This window comes from Ovis aries, chromosome 26 (assembly GCF_016772045.2).
Source record: "Ovis aries strain OAR_USU_Benz2616 breed Rambouillet chromosome 26, ARS-UI_Ramb_v3.0, whole genome shotgun sequence".
Taxonomy (NCBI): Eukaryota; Metazoa; Chordata; class Mammalia; order Artiodactyla; family Bovidae; genus Ovis; species Ovis aries.
Window position 1 is genome coordinate 7,733,487 of NC_056079.1, and position 24,482 is coordinate 7,757,968.

General features: G+C 40.5%; 1 protein-coding gene across 1 annotated transcript in view; it reads left to right on the forward strand.

Annotated features, from left to right (window-relative positions):
* Positions 1-24,482, forward strand: part of NEIL3 (nei like DNA glycosylase 3) — a 358,244-nt gene that overhangs the window by 275,930 nt on the left and 57,832 nt on the right. The window lies entirely within an intron of this gene.

Consider the following 24,482-nt stretch of genomic DNA (forward strand, 5'->3'; position numbering starts at 1 on the left):
GAACCAACTTGCCTGACTTCTGGTTCTACTACAAAGCCACAGTCATCAAGACAGTATGGTACTGGCACAAAGACAGAAATATAGATCAGTGGAACAAAATAGAAAGCCCAGAGATAAATCCACGCACCTATGGACACCTTATCTTTGACAAAGGAGGCAAGAATATACAATGGAGGAAAGATAATCTCTTTAACAAGTGGTGCTGGGAAAACTGGTCAACCACTTGTAAAGGAATGAAACTAGAACACTTTCTAACATCATACACAAAAATAAACTCAAAACGCATGTACACCCATGGTGGATTCATGTCAATGTATGGCAAAACCAATACAGTATTATAAAGTAAAATAAAGTAAAAATAAAAATTAAAAAACAAACAAAACAAAAACAGATTAAAGATCTAAATGTAAGACCAGAAACTAAAAATATATTTTTAATACTAACAAATATATTGAAAAAGTTTTTCAGATTTGGTCAGGTAGGTTAGGTAATATATCAGGCATCCCAGGCCCCCAACCATGGACCTACCCAGACCTTTATGTTGGGACAGAACATAACCTCCACCCGCACAGATATGTTATGACATTAGAGTTGCCTAATAAACAGCCTCAATGGAGGCTACTACTTCAGTTGTCAGTGTTTAAGGCTAAACTGAATTGACTATTTTATGACCTGCTTGGCCATTTGATCCTTTCTCTACAAGCCACTAAGTGGATGAATTGTAAGAACATGGCATCTTAACCATTTGAATGGTTCCCTGAATTAATAAAAATAAGGTATAGAATTGCTATTCAGGCAGCAAAGAAGCAATACACCTATGGAAGGTTTCAAATTATCTTGCATTTTCAGACCAGGAAATACGTGAGGAGCTATGAATCATGTCAAAGATATAAAGGGATTACTGTTAATGCAAATTTTTTTCAACGTAGCAGCTGTGCAGAAAAATTTTCATAATAATGATTGCATTTAATTACATAAAGAGCAGTAAGGTCTCTTTTCATTTTATCTCAGTAATGAAGCTTTGATTCTGAAGATAATCCTGGCCTTTCTTTGTCAAGGCCAGCATGTGAGCAACAGTAAATTCAACTCCATTTCAGCTATCCTGAGAGGATAAAACAAGAATAATTTTCCACATATGTTATGAAGATGAAAACTATTAACTGTTGGGCATATGTTCTTTAATATACTCTAAGTATATATAGATAGATAAATAGACAGATGTCCAGAAAGAGGAAGAATTAGCCCCTGAATCATTTCTCGAGTTAACAACACCATTCAACAAAAATTAAATACCATGAGAGTCTTTAAAAAACAGCAGTAGTTTATTACGTCTTCTAGTACCCTTGCCTCTTTGTGTGAGATTTAGCAGTGGCTCTGATGGCTTACTGCATCTCTCACCTATTGTTTCTGAGAAGATCACTAGTTTTCTGAAAATAATTAGAGAACCCAGCTCTGCCACATGAACTAGAGTCTTGAGGTTAATTAAAATGGAACAAACACTGCACACATGTGGACTACCAGGAAAACCTGACCAGCAGGTGCACAGAATTGTGTCATCTGCTGAGAATACAAGTGAAGAAAGATAGTATAGTAAATTAACTGGGGACCTTCGTTGTTTACACCATTCATTACAATCTTCCATGGACACTGACATCTGACACATTACAAGCATAGAATTTATAGTTGATTTGACACACGGTGTCCAGACATTTCCAAAATATTTCTGTGTGTTTTTATTGAGGAATGAGCATTTCTCCTATATGTAGTAAAAGACAAATGGATGGAGACATTTTTAAATAGGCTCCCTGATTTCAGTGAAAAATCAGATGTCAGTCAACTTATTTAATTAGGCACCTCCAACAAAAATTCTCTTTCAAAAATTAATCATCTCCAAAAGTCATTCAAAAAGATGGTGGCAGTACCAAAAAAAAAAAAAAAATCAGTTCAAGTGGCCAAGTTCTATGAGAGGTTAGAATTAGAAGACCTAGGTTTAGAGCCAGAATCTGTTTCTTCAAAGGAGAGTGACTTCAGCAGGTCTCAGACTTTCTGAGATTGGCTTTTTCAATATGAAACAGATACAACAAGCCGTACCTTGTTGACTGTATGGAGTTCTTATGAGAACAAAATAAGAAATAGGAATGCACTTTTTACTATAAAGTGTGACATACATGGTAGAATGTCATTATAGAAATGTACACCTAATTTTCTTTATATTCTTTTTAAAAAATATTATTTTATCATTTTGGAGAAGGCAATGGCACCCCACTCCAATACTCTCGCCTGGAAACTCCCATGGACGGAGGAGCCTGGTAGGGTACAGTCCATGGGGTCTCGAAGAGTCGGACATGACTGAGTGACTTTACTTTCACTTTTAATTTTCATGCATTGCAGAAGGAAATGGCAACCCACTCCAGTATTCTTGCCTGGGAAATCCCAGAGATGAGGGAGCCTGGTGGGCTGCCGTCTATGGGGTCGCACAGAGTTGGATACGACTGAAGCAACTTGGCAGCAGCAACAGCGCTAGATCTTCCGGCTGCATGTGGCCTTACTCTAGTTGCAGCGAGCTGGGGCTGCTCTTTGTTGCAGTGAGCAGGCTTCTCACTGCAGTGGCTTCTCCTGTGGAGGAGCACGGGCTTTAGACACACGGGCTCAGAAGTTGTGGTGCACAGGCTTAGTTGCTTCACCACGTGCGGAATCTTCCCGGGCCAGGAATCGAAACTGTGTTCTCTACACTGACTGGCAGATTCCTATACACTGTGCCACTCGGAAAGTCCCCCCTTTTTCCCTTTAGCCAAAGAAGTTTTCTATCCTTAGTTCATTACATGAGAACAGTTTGGTGGAGGATAGGGAGTTGTCTCCTCACAAATTCAGGAAGGACGGACCCCTGCCAGGTAGTTAAAAGCTCACAAGAATGGACAGAAAAAAAATAATGCATGAAATTTCATAGATTAACCAATAATAGAAAGTAATAACAAGTCAGAGATGGATGAGGGTGTAGAATGTCTATCCAAAGTGTTATTCGATTCGTGCCAATCATAAAATTACTTAAAAGCTTTCAGAAGATATGCAGTCCAACTAAAAAGAACGTTAGTTTGCAGCAGGCTTTGCAGTTGTTAACGAAGCTAATGTAGCATCAACGGGAGTCTGCAGAGTGTCACTCTTCACTTAGGAGCCCTGAGAATTTTCCTGTGTGGCAGTGAAAATGCAGTTCACAAGTTGGGATGTTAAAATAAAGAAATAGGGTGAAATAGCTGCCAGATAACCTTGCATTTTTACCCGTTTTGAAACAAGCGTTGAGGGAGGAACTGGGGGTTCTTAATGAAATTCAGAAGCCTGAACTTTAGAGAATAGATTTGTAATGTCTTTACTGAGGTCAGAGGTGTTTCTCTTCTTTTTCCTAGTCTGATATGTTCTGAATGATATCTAGTTAAATGTAACCCATACCTTCTATGTTCACACAGAACACATAAATACACAGCACTCTTGCTTCTTCATCAGACAGGAAACTTACATTGATTTCACGGTTGAATTCACTCTGCTCTCCAAGTGGTTTCTTCTCATTCAAGTCAAGCCCAAATAGTTATGTCCAAGATGATGTTAACATCAGGTTATGTTAATCCCTATCTGAGTTATCGTATAATTTCATTCAAGACTTCCAAGGTCATTTGAGAAAACTCCTCATTCCAAACAAATTTTTAATAATGCAATCTAGCTCATTAATAGAACAGATTTACAATCTGAATGAATCTGGATATTTTGGCAGCAAATATCAGAAGACACAGTTAATGGTCTGAACCACAATGTGTTTTATCAGACAACAAGGAAACTGGTGGTGGGTACTTCTGAGGTCAAGGCGCCAGCCCAGCAGTGACAGAAGCTTGGGCCGGCATCACTGTGAGCTGTTTGGTCTTCCAGACATGCTTAAAAAGGGACAGCTAAGGATTCAAAAGTGTGTCATCAGCGCATAACTGTGTCCCAAGGAAGAAAGGTGGGAAAGCAGCAGCTATATTCCTTTGTTCGCTTTCACAGTAAGATCCTTCCCAGATAGCTCCCTGAATATTTTGATTTCCATTTCATCTTCCAGGAATAAATCACACATCTACCCCAGACAGGTTTCTAGTAGAGTCGACTGGGATTACCCAGACTGGCTTTGACATATCACATTTCATCCACAGCTGCTAAGTCACTTCAGTCGTGTCCGACTCTGTGTGACTCCATAGACGGCAGCCCACCAGGCTCCCCCGTCCCTGGGATTCTCCAGGCAAGAACACTGGAGTGGGTTGCCATTTCCTTCTCCAATGCATGAAGTTGAAAGTGAAAGTGAAAGTGAAGGCGCTCAGCCGTGTCCGACTCTTAGCGACCCCATGGACTGCAGCCCACCAGGTTCTTCCGTCCATGGGATTATCCAGGCAAGAACACTGGAGTGGGTTGCCATTTCCTTCTCCAATTCAGGAAAGTGAAAAGTGAATGGGAAGTCGCTCAGTCGTGTTGCAACATCCCTAGAGGTGGGTACAAAATAGTAGTTCTGTTACCAAGAAGGAAGACGAATGACTTTGAGTAGGCAGTGACCAGGGTCTCCCTCCCTGGATAACCTCACTCTGCAAAGCGGTCTGAGTCCTCGCTCAGTTCAATTCAGATCAGTCGCTCAGTTGTGTCCAACTCTTTGCGACCCCATGAATCACAGCATGCCAGGCCTCCCTGTCCATCACCAGCTCCCGGAGTTCACTTAGATTCACGTCCATTCAGTCAGTGATGCCATCCAGCCATCTCATCCTCTGTCGTCCCCTTCTCCTCCTGCCCCTAATCCCTCCCAGCATCAGGGTCTTTTCCAATGAATCAACTCTTCACTTGAGGTGGCCAAAGTATTGGAGTTTCAGCTTTAGCATCAGTCCTTCCAATGAACACCCAGGACTGATCTCCTTCAGAATGGACTGGTTGGATCTCCTTGCAGTCCAAGGGACTCTCAAGAGTCTTCTCCAACACCACAGTTCAAAAGCATCAATTCTTCAGCACTCAGCTTTCTTCACAATCCAACTCACATTCATACATGACCACTGGAAAAACCATAGCCTTGACTAGATGGACCTTTGTTGGCAAAGTAATGTCTCTGCTTTTCAATATGCTATCTAGGTTGGTCATAACTTTCCTTCAAAGGAGTAAGTGTCTTTTAATTTCATGGCTGCAGTCACCATCTGCAGTGATTTTGGAGCCCCCCAAAATAAAGTCTGACACTGTTTCCACTGTTTCCCCATCTATTTCCCATGAAGTGATTTGGACCAGATGCCATGATCTTCGCTTTCTGAATGTTGAGCTTCAGGCCAACATTTTCACTCTCTTCTTTCACTTTCATCAAGAGGGTCTTTAGTTCCTCTTCACTTTCTGCCATAAGGGTGGTGTCATCTGTATATCTGAGGTTGTTGATATTTCTTCCAGCAATCTTGATTCCAGCTTGTGCTTCATCCAGCCCAGCATTTCTCATGATGTACTCTGCATATAAGTTAAATAAGCAGGGTGACGATATATAGCCTTGACATACTCCTTTTCCTATCTGGAACCAGTCTATTGTTCCATGTCCAGTTCTAACTGTTGCTTCCTGACCTGCATACAGATTTCTCAAGAGGCAGGTCAGGTGGTCTGGTATTCCCATCTCTTTCAGAATTTTCCACAGTTTATTGTGATCCACACAGTCAGAGGCTTTGGCATAGTCAATAAAGCAGAAATAGATGTTTTTCTGGAACTTTCTTGCGTTTTCAATGATCCAGGTTACGTTGACACTTTGATCTCTGGTTCCTCTGCCTTTTCTAAAATCAGCTTGAACATCTACAACTTCATGATTCACATACTATTAAAGGCTGGCTTGGAGAAATTTGAGCATTACTTTACTAGCATGTGAGATGAGTGCAATTGTACGGTAGTTTGAGCATTCTTTGGCATTGCCTTTCTTTGGGATTGGAATGAAAACTGACCTTTTCCAGTACTGTGGCCACTGCTGAGTTTTCCAAATCTGCTAGCATATTGAGTGCCACACTTTCACAGCCTCATCTTTTAGGATTTGAAATAGCTCCACTGGAATTCCATCACCTCCAGTAGCTTTGTTCGTAGTTATGCTTTCTAAGGCCCACTTGACTTCACATTCCAGGATGTCTGGCTCTGGGGGAGTGATCACACCATCGTGGTTATCTGGGTTATGAAGATCTTTTTTGTACAGTTCTTCTGTTTATTCTTGCCTTCTCTTCTTAATAGCTTCTGCTTCTGTTAGGTCCATACCATTTCTGTCCTTTATTGAGCCCATCTTTGCATGAAATGGTCCCTTGGTATCTCTAATTTTCTTGAAGAGATCTCTAGTCTTTCCCATTCTGTTTTTTTTTTTCCTCTATTTCTTTGCATTGATCACTGAGGAAGGCTTTCTTATCTCTCCTTGCTATTCTTTGGAACTCTGCATTCAGATGCTTATTATCTTTCCTTTTCTCCTTTGCTTTTTGCTTCTCTTCTTTTCACAGCTATTTGTAAGGCCTCCTCAGACAGCCATTTTGCTTTTTTGCATTTCTTTTTCTTGGGAATGGTCTTGATCCCTGTCTCCTGTACAATGTCACGAACCTCCATCCATAGTTCATCAGGCACTCTATCAGATCTAGTCCCTTAAATCTATTTCTCATTTCCACTGTATAATCATAAGGGATTTGATTTAGGTCATTCCTGAATGGTCTAGTGGTTTTCCCTACTTTCATCGATTTAAATCTGAATTTGGCAATAGAGAGTTCATGATCTGAGTCACAATCAGCTCCCGGTCTCATTTTTGCTGACTGTATAGAGCTTCTCCATCTTTGGCTGCAAAGAATATAATCAATCTGATATCGGTGTTGACCATCTGGTGATGTCCATGTGTTGAGTCTTCTCTTGTGTTGTTGGACGAGGGTGTTTACTATGACTAGTGCGTTCTCTTGGCAAAGCTTTATTAGCATTTGCCCTGCTTCATTCCGTACTCAAAGGCCAAATTTGCCTGTTACTCTAGGTGTTTCTTGACTTCCTACTTTTGCATTCCAGTCCCCTATAATGAAAAGGACATCTTTTTTGGGTGTTAGTTGTAAAAGATCTTGTAGGTCTTCATAGAACCGTTCAACTTCAGCTTCTTCAGCACTAAAGCATGTCTAAAAACCAGGTGTATATTTAAGAATAAAGACTCATCTGCAGCTGTTTTTCTTTAAAGAGACAGGTGGTAAATATTTTAGACTTTGTGGGTCATAGAGTTTCCATCCCATATTCTTCCTTGTTATTTTTAAAACCCGTTAAAAATATAGAAACATTCTCAGCTTGGAGGACATATGAAAACAGGCTGTGGGCCAAATTGGACCCCAGTGTGCTTACCCCTGGCTGGACACATAGGTGTATAATTTAATGATCTTCCTGTCAACAAAACCGTATTGGATGTTTAATATAATAGGTCATCCAACAAAGTGTGCAGGATATAGCCGTGACGATAGAGAGCGTATTCCCTAGCAAAGCTCCTAATCTGATGGGGTGGCCACAGTAAACAAACCTGGATTTGAACGCATCCTTCATATTACCAAAATCATTATCCTGAAAAGATATTTCTGCAGCTTTATAGAGTATAAATTTTATCTGTGACAGATAAAAATAGTCATGACATTACTTATAAGCTTTTAACTAAACTGGGAAAATCATATCATTTCTAAAGGATTTCATATATTTGACCACTGCCATCTTACCTACGAGGGATATAGGAGAGATGCACAGCAGGCGGAGGGCTGCAGAACAGGCCAGCCTGAAGTCCACCACTTTAGCGTGTTGGTTCCTGGGAGCTGTAGGCACTTGGAAAACAGCAATGCAAGGAGAGGCTTTCTCTGAACTCCCTTATCTGCCTCAAGACAGATGCTCCAAAAGCAACCAGTTGTCATAAATCCCCTCCCAGGAGTTTCATCAAGCAGGGAAGGTGGACTTCTGTCACCAGAGAGGAGTCTAGAAGGAGTCACCATACCCAGACATGGTTTGTCACCTACTAGCACACCTCCTAAGGACTCTCCTAAGGGCCCTTCATTTTCCTAAAAATCATTTCCTCTCCCCTAAGAGGTCCATGCATCCTCTCTCCCTATTAAGATGGTATTGAAGCCTGAGCTCTAAGCCACCTTGCTGCTGTTGCTGCTAAGTCGCTTCAGTTGTGTCCGACTCTGTGCAACCCCATAGATGGTAGCCCACCAGGCTCCCCCGCCCTTGGGATTCTCCAGGCAAGAACACTGGAGTGGGTTGTCATTTCCTTCTCCAATGCAGGAAAGTGAAAATTGAAAGTGAAGAAGCTCAGTCGCGTCCGACTCTTTGCAACCCCATGGACTGCAGCCTACCAGGCTCCTCCCCCCATGGGATTCTCCAGGCAAGAATACTGGAGTGGGTTGCCATTTCCTTCTCCAGGGGATCTTCCTGACCCAGGGATCGAACCCGGGTCTCCCGCATTCCAGGCAGACGCTTTTAACCTCTGAACCACTGGGTGGTGTAAACTGTATACAGATGTCCTCAAATATTGATGCCTTTACTGGTTCCAGTGCCAAAGGGGTTGCCATGCCCTTCTCCAGGGGATCTTCCCAACCCAGGGATCAAATCCACATCTTATGTCTCTTGCATTGGCTGACAGGTTCTTCACCATTAGCACCATCTGGGAAGCCCCTTAATAAATTCCTTGCCTAAAAATAAATAAGTACACATATGTGTATATACATATGTGTGTGTGTGTGCCCAGCCACTCAGTCGTGTCTGACTCTGTGACCCTAAGGACTGTGGCCCACCAGGTTACTCTGTTCATGGAATCTTCAAGGCAAAAATACAGGAGTGGGCTGCCATTTCCTACTCCAGAGTATCTTCTCTACCCAGGGTTTGAACCCATTCCTCCTGTGTCTCCTGCATTGGCAAGCATATTCTTCACCACTGTGCCACCTGGGAAACCTGTATATACATATACTAACACCTAATAGCACAAATTTAGAAAAGAATCAGTAATTTTTATAACAGTAGTTGTCAGAAGAAAAAAAAATCATATACCAAAAGTAATAAAAGCCAAGACTGGCTGCTGTAAGTAAATTTAATCCAATTCTTAATGTAAGACATTAACATCATATTACTGAGATCTCAGTATTTTTAAAGAGATTTCTTAAAAACATTGCAGAAAATAGACATTCTCAAGGAAAAAAGAAAACATTTAATCTGAATCAATCTGACTGGGTCAGAGTTTGATGAGTATTTTCGCCTGATTTGAAAGTCTTTACCAGCATCACCTAGAGAACCTGTTTGTGTTTAAGTCCTCAGTCCGCTGCCTTGAGGCTGACAGGGGATCATTCAGTTGCTTGTTCTTTTCCTTTACATGTTGACTAAAGAGGCACACCAAGCAGCCCTTCTAAGCGAAACAAAACAACAAAAAATAATCACCCTGGCATTTCTGAAAAAGAATAAAACTGTCCTTTGAAAAACTGAAATTGCACTCGGGAACTGCATGTTCTATGTTTAAATGCAGTCAACAAAATTGTTGATCTCTTAGAAATGGTTTGTTTGTGATAAGTGAGCTTGCTTTCTATAGACAGAGCCCCCAAAGACGGTTTCCCTCACCAACACTTTCTTGGCTTAGACCTAGAAAATCAGTGTGCAGACACCACACTTCCCCAAGCAGCACAGAACTGCTCCTAACCTCATGGACCTTGTGGACAGCTTTGGGAAACAGTATGCCCCAAAACTCCTGGGGAGTGCCCTGGAATGTTTATGGGGACCTTAATCCTCTACAGACATGCATGAAAAGTTTGTGGCAAAGTTTCTCAACGGGCCTTCCTGGTGCTTTTGTGCTGAGGAAATGTAATGCTGGTTCATGATTCCAAACACCCTAAGAGTGCTAGAGACCAAAGTACGAAATATTCATAATACAGCCTGCTGAAAATAATGTGACTTGATAGGTCAGGTTTAAAACTTTGTACAGCTTTAATAATTTGCCAGAAGCAGCGGCCTGGAGTCATTGAAAAGATCACGGCTCTAGGTCTGGTTTAGGGCTTAGGGCTGTCACCTTGTGACCTTGTGAAATACCCCTTAATTAAGCTATCTGGTCCTTTCTTTCCTCATCTGTCTAATGGGGATAGCACTATGAGTGTCTAATATGACCATCCTTTCGTTCATTCTCTCCTTTGGTGAATGTTTATTTGAGTCGGGGACTATGTGCCAGGCTCTATGCTAGAGTCTAGGAACACGCAGGATCCAATCCTGCTGTAGGGCAGGAGAAGATCTTGAACATGGAAAAGCAATCCACACAAGCTGGTGACTCTCCTAAGGAGAGGATGCACTGCACTGGAGGCGGGTAGCAATGCCCAATTCCTTTTCTGGTAATCTGTAACAAAAGTCATGATTCAGCACTGGGCCGATTAAGGAGAAACACGTGCACGCCCCAGACTAGAGTTTTCTTTCATTATATGAGGTCCCTCAGATAAAGCACATTTCTAGGAAATCATAAATAAATTAACTTGGTTCTTCCTGTCAGAGTCTGATTGGTCCTTTCTGTTTTGGCTCCTGAGTACACAGTTGTACGCCACAGTCCAGACCCTGGTCTTATGGGCAGTGAAATTCGAATGTGGTTTAAAGAGCCCAGTGCTGAATTTCAAGTATGCATCAAATTAGGGTGCAGATGGTATATTAAAAAAAAAAAAAAAAGAAACTCAAGGAAATGGTTTAACAGAACTTAGTATTCATATACCAAGAATGTTTTATTTCTACCAAAGACACATATGTATTTGTTTTTTTTTTTTACATACCTATCAATAGTCACTTTATTTATTTATTTATTTTTTTTTGTTTGTTTGTTTTTTTTTTTAGTTTTTTTTTTTAAATTTTAAAATCTTTAATTCTTACGAATTGTATTTGTACCAAACAGCAAAAGGACAGTTTCTCTTCTAAAGCCAGTAGAGCTATTTTTGTCTTAATTAAACTTTTTTCTTTAATCGCAGTGTGGTTGATTTATAGTGTTCTGTTCATTTCTGCTGTACAGCAGAGAGACTCGGTTATACACACATACCCATTCTTTTTTATATTCTTTTCCATTATGGCTTATCCCAGGATACGGAACACACTTCCCTGTGCTGCGCAATAGAACGCTGTTTATCCATTCTGTATGTAGTGATTGGCATCCACTAACCCCAAACTCCAAGTCCATCTCTCCCCTCCACCCTCCCCCTTGGCAATCACAAGTCTATTCTCTACGTCTGTGAGTCCATTTCTGATTCGTAGATAGGTTCACTTGTTCCATATTTTAGATTCCACGTATACATTATATTGTATGGTATTTGTCATTCTCTTTCTGACTTACTTCACTTAGTATGATATTTTGCTGCAAAGGGCATTATCTCATTCTTTTCAGTGGCTGAGTAGTATTCCTTTGCTTACATAGACCACATCTTCTTTATCCATTCATCTGTCAGTAGACATTTAGGTTGTTACTGCTGCTGCTGCTAAGTCACTTCAGTCGTGTCCGACTCTGTGTGACCCCATACATGGCAGCCCACCAGGCTCCCCTGTCCCTGGGATTCTCCAGGCAAGAACACTGGAGTGACTTGCCATTTCCTTCTCCAATGCATCAAAGTGAAAAGTGAAAGTGAAGTCGCTCAGTCATGTCTGATTCTTCGCGACTCCATGGACTGTAGCCTACCAGGCTCCTCCATCCATGGGATTTTCCAGGCAAGAGTACCAGAGTGAGTTGCCATTTCCCTCTCCATCAGGTTGCTACTATGAGAGGTGGCAAGAATACGCAGAAGAACTGTACAAAAAAGATCTTAATGACCTGGATAATCATGATGGTGTGATCACTGATCTAGAGCCAGACACCCTGGAATGTGAAGTCAAGTGGGCCTTAGGAAGCATCACTACGAACAAAGCTAGTGGAGGTGATGGCATTCCAGTTGAGCTATTTCAAATCCTGAAAGATGATGCTGTGAAAGTGCTGCAGTCAATATGCCAGCAGATTTGGAAAACTCAGCAGTGGCCACAGGACTGGAAAAGGTCAGTTTTCATTCCAATGCCAAAGAAAGGCAGTGCCAAAGAATGCTCAAACCGCACAATTGCACTCATCTCACATGCTAGTAAAGTAATGCTCAAAATTCTCCAAGCCAGGCTTCAGCAATATGTGAACCATGAACTTCCAGATGTTCAAGCTAATTTTAGAAAAGGCAGAGGAATCAGAGGTCAAATTGCCAAACTCCACTGGATCATGGAGAAAGCAAGAGAGTTCCAGAAAAACATCTATTTCTGCTTTATTGACTATGCCAAAGCCTCTGACTGTGTGGATCACAATAAAATGAGGAAAATTCTGAGAGGGATGGGAATACCAGACCAACTGACCTGCCTCTTGAGAAATCTGTATGCAAGTCAAGAAGCAACAGTTAGAACTGGACATGGAACAACAGACTGGTTCCAAAAAGGAAAAGGAGTACGTCAAGGCTGTATATTGTCACCCTGCTTATTTAACTTATATGCAGAGTACATCGTGAGAAATGCTGGACTGGAAGAAACACAAGCTGGAATCAAGATTGCTGGGGGAAACATCAATAACCTCAGATATGCAGATGATACTACCGTTATGGCAGAAAGTGAAGAGGAACTAAAAAGCTTCTTGATGAAAGTGAAAGAGGAGAGTGAAAATGCTGGCTTAAAGCTCAACATTCAGTAAATGAAGATCATGGCATCTGGTCCCATCACTTCATGGGAAATAGATGGGGAAACAGTGGAAACAGTGTCAGGCTTTATTTTGGGGGGCTCCAAAATCACTGCAGATGGTGATTGCAGCCATGAAATTAAAAGACGCTTACTCCTTGGAAGAAAAGTTATGACCAACCTAGATAGCATATTGAAAAGCAGAGACATTACTTTGCCGACTATGGTCCGTCTAGTCAAGGCTGTGGTTTTTCCAGTAGTCATGTACGGATGTGAGAGTTGGACTGTGAAGAAGGCTGAGCACTGAAGAATTGATGCTTTTGAACTGTGGTGTTGGAGATGACTCTTGAGAGTCCCTTGGACTGCAAGGAGATCCAACCAGTCCATTCTGAAGATCAGCCCTGGGATTTCTCTGGAAGGAATGATGCTGAAGCTGAAACTCCAGTACTTTGGCCACCTCATGGGAAGAGTTGACTCATTGAAAAAGGCTTTGATGCTGGGAGGGATTGGGGGCAGGAGGAGGAGGGGACGACAGAGGATGAGATGGCTAGATGGCATCACTGACTCGATGGACGTAAATCTGAGTGAACTCCTGGAGTTGGTGATGGACTGGGAGGCCTGGCGTGCTGCGATTCATGGGGTCACAAAATGTCAGGCACGACTGAGCGACTAAACTGAACTGATGTCTTGGCTAGTGTGAATATTGCTGCTATGAACATAAAGGTGCATTTACGTTGTTTTGAATTATACTTTCATGTGATCTATGTCCAGGTGCCAGATTGCTGGATTGTATGGTAATTCTATGTTTAGTTTTGTGAGTGGCTGTACTGATTTATATTCACATGAGCAGTGTAGGAGTGTTCTCTTTTCTCCACACCCTCTCCAGCATTTGTTGTTTGTAGACTTTTTAATGATGGCCATTCTGTCTGGTGCGGTAGCTCATTACAGTCTGGATTTGCATTTCTCTACCTAATTTAAATCTTAGAGATTATATTTCAAAAATATATAAATAATACAGAATCTATTTTCAAAATTAAATCTTAGAATTTCAGACCATAGTGAAAACTGAGCTTGAACCTCAATTGAGCAAAATGCTAATAATTTCATATTTTACTCAATTACTATGGGTAATTCTAATGGTTGCTCATTTTCTTTCAAATGAGTTAAAAATTGTATTAGGATTCTGTGAGTTAAAAATATGCCAAAAACCTAATGTTTAATTTTCATGTTTTATAGACAGCTGTTACTGTTTTATTATTCCTTTACATTTAGTTCCGAAGTTCTTTGTATATGTTTGTTTTTATGCAAGGCTTCTTTCCTGCAACTGATCTGTTTATTTCAAAAGTATATTTACATCTTCTGTTATATTTTATTTTAGTCTGGATCAGCTTAGACTGTATAGCTGATCATTTTCTTCTACTAACCATATAATCGTAGGGAAGTACATGGGCCAGAATATTACATTATTATATCATCGTGTTTCTTAAAGTCAATGCTTGAATATCAAGACAGTATGAGGCTAATGAAAATGCTCTAAAAAGCTGCAGACATGGTGTATCTCATGTTATCAGATAGGAAATGTGGGTTCAAGGTCAGAGAGTGTAGGGTAAGAAATAGGAGAGGTGAATGCTACACCTTTGAGCTTTAGTCTCTGATATAAACACTTTAGGGCTTCCCTAGTAGCTAAGTTCCTAAAGAATCTACCTGCAATGCAGGAGACCAGGGTTTGATCCCTGGGTCTGGGAGATCCTCTGGAGAAGGAAATGGCAACCCATTCTTGCCTGGAAAATCCCATGGACAGAGGAGCCTGGCAGGTTATACTACATGGGGTTGCAAAGAGTCGGACACGACTTAGCAGCTAAACCACCACCACAAACAGTCTCCATTACTGAGAACAACTGCAGGAAAGAACAGCATCTTTATAGCAAAATCTGTAAAGAAGGAGACATGCAAAAATAAAGGTCTTCAAGATTCCTTTTAAAGTTATGACACAGCTTAAAATCATCCCAGATGAAATGATTAGATAGAGGGAAAACCGTGATACCTGTGAAACAGAAGGCATGATTAGACTCAATAGCAACCACAATGTGCAGATGCTGGCTCTTACTGAATCGTTATTTAAGTGAGCGGGAGCCTCGAGCTCTAACAAGCGCAGACTCTGGGAAAAGAAGGATGCTACTGAAAAGCCATCTGCAACTGTCAAATACAGAGGCGAGAGGGAGGTTCTAACACATACGCGGGAAATAAATGTGCAGTTAGTACCACTCAGAGATAATGCAGGAGGAGAATGAGGCTGATGTGAATGAGGATGAAAATTATGAAATCGCTCGAACAAAAGTAAGAAAGCGTGAGTCAAATATAGCAGCGCCAGAAACTGCTGCTCAACGAAAGAAGAGTTAAATTAAGAGCAAGGATAAACTCTGAGGAATACTATCACCGTGATGGAGAACTCATAAAGTCAGGAAATGGAATAAAATGTAAATATGTACAGGGGAAATAAAGCACAATAAACAGGAACAGAGAGTAATTCTAGTTCTGCTACATTAAATGTGCACAGTACCTAATATACCCTGAAGAAAAGACTATGCCCTATTCCTGAATTCTCTTAGACTTCTAAAGTCACTTCACTTACCTCGTAAAAGCACCTGTTCTTCCTCATGCAGGGTAACCGCTGATGTCAGCAGAGGCAAGTAAGGACCCTTCAGTTTAGGTTAAACCCACTTCACTAATGAAGGGTGGGTTTATGACCTCTTAGTGAAATATTTTCACTTTCATGCATTGGAGAAGGAAATGGCAACCCACTCCAGTGTTCTTGCCTGGAGAATCCCAGGGACGGGGAGCCTGGTGGGCTGCTGTCTATGGGGTCGCACAGAGTCGGACACGACTGAAGTGACTTAGCAGCAGCAGCAGCAGCAGTGAAATATTGTGACTCTTCTTAAAGGACAATATACTGGAATTGAAAGGTAATTATAGGACCCAGGTTCGAGTTCCATTTTGATCTTTTACCAGCTTACATGACTTTGGACACCTCATCTAAACTCTCAGAATCAGCTGCTTCATCTACAAAATGTGTACTGATTATGCCTTCAGAGGAATAACTGGAGAATGAAGTATAAAGTATTTATTTTTATTTTTAAAAAAAATTTAGTATAGTTGATTTACAATGTTGTATTAGTTTCAAGTGTACAGCAAAGTGAATCAGTTCTACGTTATGTATATATCCACTCTTTTTTAGATTCTTGTCCCATATAGGCTGTTACAGAGTACTGAATAGAGTTCCTTGTACTACACAGTAGGCCCCTATTAGTTACCTAGTCTATGTGTAGTAGTGTGTAAGACTGTCCCCAGAACTGATCAATATTAGCTCTTTTACCTCCGAATCCCAAAGGTTCTGGCCAACCTTGAAGTCAGTTATGCCATCACTGAGCTCTGTAACAAAGAAAGTAGTACCTGCCGATTGACTTGTTGAGAACATTCATTAATGATGAAGAAATTTAGCCAAAAAGCTGGTAGTGTCACTGTTTCATCAGATTCCTTTAGGGAATGTGCACAGTATGAAAAGTTTCAGCTCTAGGTCAGCTGACAGCAGTGGACAGTATTGCTAGCAATCAGAGCTCAGCTCACTGTGAGCACAACATCTAATGATTTGGAAGCAGAAATAGGACAGTAAACACTTTGCGCAGTGCAGGGCCATGCCCCCTGTGGGCACTCAAAAATATAATCCACGGTGATTATGACAATGAGGAACAGGCCCGGGCCCCGCAATCAGCTTCTACAGCCATTAGCAAGATGCCGGCTGCTCAGGAAAGGAGGCTGCTGCCTCTGTGGCCTCTGAGTCTATCTCCACGCGCCTGCCTGGGTTACAGGGCAGTGACTGAAGAGGCACGGGGCTTTGGAAGGACAGGAAATGGCCTGTTTTCTGACCCAGATAAAATGCTGACAGTCTGTCACGAAACCATTTTCTGCCCTGAAACCTTATTTACATGTTTTTTCCCTTGAAGGTTCTGTCTTCGTGATACTAAATTCTCAGTGGTGGGGAGGCGGAGAGGGGAGGGTGGGGGTAGGATGTTATTTGTATCAGGGAGCTATCCACTTAAGGATAGAGCTTCAAAGGTGCTTTAACTCTCTGACATAAGGCCACCATGACGGTCTCTTCTTTCAAATAAGGTATTGATCAGGAGACAGAAGCCGAAAGACTAAATAAAGGAATAAGTAAATGGAACAAAAATAATGGAGAAATGCCTCTGTTTTTTTCTGATTTTTCTAGAGTAGGCATATGGCAGAAACTGCTTGTCACTTGCCATGGTCTGGTTTCCCTTCCTCTTTGCTAACAGAACTCCAGTTTTGCTGGAGATGATCATCAGTGTTTCCTGCTTAATATATAAATTCACTTCCTCTAAATAACTTTGCATCTTGGGAAAGCTCTGTTACCTAGTTCTTGCCAATAAGATACAGGCAGACGTGTCTGGGGAAAGCATCCCTTCTCAAGATAAAGCAAAGCCTTATGAGAAAGGCTTTTGGATCTTTCCATTTCTTCCCATGTGGGATCAAAATGTGATGCCTGGAAAGGGAGCAGCCATTATGCAATCATGAGGGTGAAGGCCACATGCTGAGGAAGGCAGAATAGGAAATAGGAGTTTGAATCCTTGATGGTCTTGCAGGGCTTCAACCATAGCAGCCTTGGACTCCCTATCTACACAATGTCTTACATATGAGAAAAATGTATATGAGCCCTTTCTGTGCTTAAGCCATTGTGTTTCAAGTTTTCTCTGGCTCAAAGTCAAACATAATGTTATGTAGAGCATGTGTTATTGGTGGAATTGTTTTTAAATATATAACTTTTTATGTAGACGGGGAAACCAAAACAACTGGTGTGACTCACTTTATTGTGATATTCACTTTTTTACCATGGTCTGGAACCAAAGTGGCATATCTTTGAGATATGCCTGTATTTATCAATTTATATAGTCATATCTGGGCTTTCCCAATGGATACAGGAGATACAAGTTTGATCCCTGGGTTGGGAAGATCCCCTGGAGGAGGGCATGGCAATTCACTCCAGTATTCTTGCCTGAAAAATCCCATGGATGGAGGAGCCTGATGGGCGACAGTCCAAAGGGTCATATAGAGTCGGACATGACTGAGCTACTAAGCATGTATGCATGCATATATATATATATATATAATATATATATATATACACACACACACATATATACACCCATGTACATATGTATGTATATAGTTATGTACATATACAGCTGGATGTTTGCTAGATACTTCCATACAATAGCTTGGTATATTTATTTAATTTGTTCTCACAATCAAGAGATTTTTTAAATGGATATGAAAAGAATACTGTATTGTGAGTAGTACAAATCTGAAATCTTAAATATAAGTGTCAGGAAACTATAGATCCCTAGGTAACAAATGAATTGTAGGGCAAGGGAGATGGACATTTTCAGGCCGATTTTCTCTCCTGATTTTCATTCAGGCTCTGTGTCAGCAGACACATAAGTCAGTGGGTTCTCTAGACTCAGGACTCTTCCCCTGTGTCACAGGCTCCCTGCATGTGTCAGCCTCTATTTGGGTCCTTTGTGTCACCTCCGTGGGACTTGAGAACAAGAGGAGCAGATGCATGCATGGTGGCTCTCGTGTTGCTTTGCTGCCTGTGAGCAGCAAAGTCCTTTGTCTCTGACCCAAGCATCTCATGTCTTCTTCTAGGACCTATGAAACAGAAACAGGTTAATTTATCAACCTGTAAGTCAGGTTAGACCAACTGCCAGGCAAGATAACAGCCTCATAGAAAAACTTTGGAATTGTTAACTCCTTTTCTGTTTTATGTGAAATTATCTACAGGATTTGTGTTATTTCCTTTTTAAAAGCTTGATAGAATTCACCACTAAAGCCATTTGAGACTCACGTTTTACTTGTGGGGAGATCCTGATGATAGATTCAATTCCATTTTTAAGTGACTACACAGATTTTTTTATTTTGTCAGTTTTGGTGACTTGTTTTACAAGGGATTTGTTCACCTCATCTAAATTGTCATATACGTTGCCATATACTTGTTCATATGGACTTCTCAGGAGACACAGTGGTAAAGAATCTGCCTGCCAATGCTGGAGATACAAAAGACACAGGTTTGATTCCTGGCTCAGGAAGAGACCCTGAAAGAGGAAATGGCAACCCACTCCAGTATTCCTGCCTGAAAAATCTCATGGACAGAGGAGCCTGGCAGGCTACAGTCCATGAGGTCACAAAGAGTCGGATACAACTGAGCACACACACACTTGTTCATATTTCCTTATTATTCCTTTAATATCTGTAATATATGGAAAAAGCCAAACTCTCGTGTATTCCTGGAAGAAATAGTTTTGGTTTTCATTTTAACTTTCTTGTCTTTATCAAAAGAAATAGTTTGTTGCTCTTCAGAGGACTTACTTTCAGTTTTGTTAATTTCCTTTATTTTATATTTATTGATCTCTACTCTTATGTCTATTATTTTTGTCCTTTTGTACTTTGGGTTTAAATTGCTTGTCTCTTTCTAAATTCTTATGGTGGAAATTTAGAGTGATCTCAAGTCTTTTTTCTTTCCTAATATAAGAATTTTCCTTTAAGTACTACTATAGAAACATCCCATAAAATTTCATAGGCTATATTTTCATAATTTTTTTCAAATAAAGTTTTCATTTTCTTTGTGATTTTTTCACACATTTTTATGATCTCTTTGATATTTAGAAGGGAGCTCTTCAGTTTCCAAATGTCTAGATTTATTTAGATATGTTATTGATTTATAATCTAAGTCTGTTATTGTCAGCTAACTTCATTACAAGTCAAGCCTTTTAAGTTTATTGAATATGGTTTTTTCCCAACATATAGTTTATCTTGGAGATTTTGCTATATGCACCTGATAAGGGGTGCTAAAATCTCCATTGGATTGCCGTATTGTTCTTCCAATGTTTACTTTGGGTTTTTTTGTTATCAACATAGTTTATCCCTTAAGTCTTAGCTCTCAGGGCCGCCCCACACTAAGAATGATGTCAAGCTTGCTTTTGGTTTCGTATCCAGGTTGACAGTCTAACACGCCTCCCTAGCCTCTCTGCATGGACGGGTGGTTGGGTGGTTGTGGTTGCTGTTGTGGTTGTTTTGGAGTCCTGTGGAGGAAGGTATTCGAGCAACAAACTTATAGAATGTCATTCTTCCACTCTGCATCAAAGCTATGTTGAACAAAACCTACTTCTAATCCAGCAAAATAAGGGCAAGAGGGCACAGTATACACAATAGCAGTTAGCATGTCATGGCAGTGCCAGCTCCAAAAGGACCCTGGTCAATATCTTGAAGCAACATGTGTCTCAGCTTGCTGCTTACCTAGCCAAAATCCATTCTCTCCTTTGTTTTTATTAAAAGAACCCTTGTTTTCAGCTTTTATTGGCAATGCAGCCAAAAAACAAACAAACAAACAAACAAAAAAAACCCTAAACAAACAAGCCCTACCATTTTTCAAATTCTGTGACAGCAAAGGCTGCCTACAGCACATGGCTTTGTCGCTGAGATAAACTGAAACCTAACCAGGAATTCCTATGTAGTTTCATTTTTCTGGCATGGGTGTCAGCCCTTCTTCCTCATCTTATTCTTCCTGCTTGGAATGCGGAAGGGAGACTAGTGGTATCTTGTGACCATGCAGTAACCATAAGGGTGGAGGAACAAAAAGACAAAATAAATCCAGGGTATTGATGCTATCATGAGGCTACTGCACCAATGTCACCTGCCTATGTCCAGACTTAATATATAAGGACAAGAAAGAACAGCCTAATTCAGTTAACATAATTGTGTTTATATGCAGTGGAACCTAATCCCTGCTGCTGCTGCTGCTGCTAAGTCGCTTCAGTCATGTCCAATTCTGTGCAACCCCATGGACTGCAGCCTACCAGGCTCCTCTGTCCATGGGAGTTTCCAGGCAAGAGTACTGGAGTGGGGTGCCATTGCCTTCTCCGAACCTAATCCCTAACTAACCCCAAAAGAGAAATTTATTAAGAGACACATGACTCTATCAGAAGCCAAGTTCAAACTTTGGCCTGAGAGTTACACTTCCACACTTTCTACTCTTCTTGAAAAATTTCCATAAAAAGTAAACTTCAAAACTTTCTATGTTATTATGCAAAGAACTCAGTGCAGGCTTTCACCCATTTTGCATCATTTCGGTAATCAGAAGTCCTCCAAATAGTGGTTTTCTCTCTCCTTGAAATATCACTTCTTTTTCTGAAATGAAATATTAAGCCCAGGCCATACCGAGGAAGATTGTTGACTGCCCTTCTGTAGAATAATTTGACTTCTTACACAGTTTGAAAGACATTACATGGTGAAATTTGTACAAAATTATTTTCTTATCTGGGACCTCAGCAAATGTGTTTCTATAACTGCCTTGGCCTTTTCTCTCTTGAATTGACATCACGTTAAATCCTTTTCTTTTTGGGAGTGCTGAATTCTCAGTGTGCAGTACAAATCCCTTTTGCATTAGCAGTGAACCTGAGATGAAATTTCTTACATGCTTGTGCTGGGGAATTAATCGACCCGTTTACAATCAAGCTGTCACATGAGTATCTACTGATGCAAACTTCTACATCTGAAAAAGATACCAATTCCAATCGACATTTAGGATAAGGCTCTGAAGGCCCAGGTCGAGAGTTAGTACATGAGTAGAATGCAGTGCTTCTCAGCTCTGTTAACCTAAATTTGAATATTGTGTGAAGCTGAGTGCTTAGTCCTGAGAGACTGTGAAACTTTTATCTGTGCATGCACAGGGGCATGCGCGTGCACGCACACACACACACACACACACACACACACACACACCCTAGCATTTTCCAGTTGCTTCATGAATGAAAATAAAGGAACAGGAAAAAAAAAAAAAAAGCTGGAGTCAATATTTAACAAGTAAGCAAAAAGTGCAGAATTCTAGATATCTAACAGCTTTGAGTCTTATAAACTTTTCAAGACTAAGAGATTAATAATGGAAAGTAGAGCCTATTGTGAATTAATCACTAGTCCAAATTGGGCCAAGCCAATAACAATGAGATCAGAAATGTCAAAGAATCCTTCTTGAAGCTTGACAGATAAACTCTGAACCCTGTCTGCATGATATGAACAATGTGAAAATATTGTTCTTCGTTTTTTTTGTATAAGTTTCAAGACAGCTACAAATTACTTAAGACTGAGTTTTTTGTTGTTGGTGACTTGAGCAGCTGATTAAAATTACATGAGGTAAATGTTTGACAAAAACTGATCTTATATTTGTCTGCTGAACTGGAACTTTGTTCTGCTAGGAATATAAATCTATTTTACTTTATTATGACCATTGTGTTCTTATTAAAACCTCAAAATACAATAGATTGGACTAAATCATCTTCTTGGGACTTCTGTTTGTTCTACTACGTAGATAGAGGTGGATACACATAGAGCTGATGAGTTATCGCCAGGTAGATAAATGTGATTAAGAAGGCTAGAGCGTGCTGAACCTTCTTAAACAAGCTCACTATATTTATATCTGACCTTTAGTTGATGGTGTAACCTGCTTCTATATGGTCTGTCAAGCTCAGGATTGAGTATTTTTCTGTAAACTGCACACACCTTTGATTGCTTCATGCTAGCGAGGTCCATCTGTTGCTGTCATTTCACAGCCATCAGTTTTAATGTTGCTGCTGCTGCTGCTGCTAAGTCGCTTCAGTCGTGTCCGACTCTGTGCGACCCCAGAGACGGCAGCCCACGAGGCTCCCCCGTCCCTGGGATTCTCCAGGCAAGAACACTGGAGTGGGTTGCCATTTCCTTCTCCAATGCATGAAAGTAAAAAGTGAAAGTGAAGTCGCTCAGTTGTGTCCGACTCTTTGCAACCCCATGGACTGCAGCCTACCAGGCTCCTCCATTCATGGGATTTGCCAGGCAAGAGTACTGGAGTGGGTGCCATTGCCTTCTCCGAGTTTCACTGTTACCTAACTTCAAATCATGCCTCAGCGCCGTCCAGCCACTTTCAGAATGTCCACAAAGTAGATACCACCGAATAACGACAGGATCCAGGCACTTCTGCTTTCAGCGCCAGGTCCATTCTCAGCTTCAGGATAATTTCTGGCGTTCTTTTCTTCTCTGTCATGGCCAGAAATACTTTGCTTAATCTCTGCTCCTATTGTCTGCTGTCCCCTCCCTCTGTTTTGCTTCCACTTCTCCAAATGACTTGAATTTCCTAAAACAACACACAGGCTGCTGACGCCCTAAGAATTTTCCAGTAACTCTTTATGTGAAACTGGCAGGGATGTAAAATAAAAACAATGAATTTGCAAGTAGGAAGATTTCAAACCTCTTATAGTTTTGATCTTTGGTCTAAAATGACCAAGTGCCTGCCTGGGTTGCTACCTGAAAGCTGTTAAGAGTTCTGTTCTCAACTTTTGTTTCTTAAGAATAGTGCCTCACTAAGCCCTTCCCCACATTCTGACCCAGTCAAGGCAGGTAATATATTGTTGCCCATCCATGTGCCTCAAGTGGCAATGCCACATTTTTAGTATTTCAAGTGTACAACATGATGATTCTTTTCCTTTTTAAAACTGAAATATAGTTGATTTACAATGTCGTGTTAGATGCAGATGTACAACAAAGTCAATCAAATATATATACACACACACATACTCATACATACATTTTTTTCAGATTCTTTTACCTTATAGGTTATTACAAAACATTGAGGGCAACTCACTGTGCAATGCCACAGTTTTGAAGAAGGATATCCTTGATATAATTTCTCACTAGAACAAATGTGGTCTTCACCAGAAATCTAATGTTTATAGTAATTACCTTCTGAGAACTGCTTCCTTTTTATCTTTCAGTTTGCCCAATAAAACTTAGTGTACATTGATGTAGTTATTTTAATTCTTTTCATAAGTAATTTGACAGCAATTGTGGGAAAACTATCTTGGAAAATGGTTGGTAACTGAATGACAATGCCATGAAGCAAATATACAAAAGTACTACTGTTCTTGAAAAGTGGAAAGTGAAAGTTAATTGCTCATTTGTGTCCGACTCTTTGCAACTGTATAGTCCATGGACTTCTCTAGGCCAGAATACTGGAGTGGGTAGCCTATCCCTTCTCCAGGGAATCTTCCCAAACCAGGGATTGAACCCAGGTCTCCCACATTGCAGGTGGATTCTTTACCAGCTGAGCCACAAGGGAAGCCCAAGAATACTGGAGTGTGTAGCCTATCCCTTCTCCAGGGGAATCTTCCAGACACCCCACAAACCGGGGTCTCCTGAGCTGCAGGTGGATTCTTTACCAACTGAGCTATAAGTTCTTAATATTTTCCAAAATTGCCAAATACCACATATTTCAAAATTGTACTATGAAACTTTAAAGCTCACTTATGATGAATTGCAGGAAATATTTACCTGACTAAATAAAATTTCTCTAGAAAATGCCATAGTACAGTTTTGGTATCCTTTTTTCTTCTTAGGTAACTAAATACTTTGAAGTTAGTTGAAACAAGGTCCTTTAGAGGTTAAATGAAACTTTAAAAAACAGATAATTGTATCATATAAAATCTTTTCCAGAAAAAAATGACTGCACAAGTCATTTTATGAGCTTAATATCTTGATATTAAAATTATATAAGGATAATACAAAACAAACAGGGAAATAGTCTACTTCTGAACACAGATAAGAAAATACTAAATAAAATGTTAGCCAAATACTATTAAGGACAATATAGTGTGAATTTGTAGGAATAATCTCAGGAATGGTATAGCAGTTTACTGATC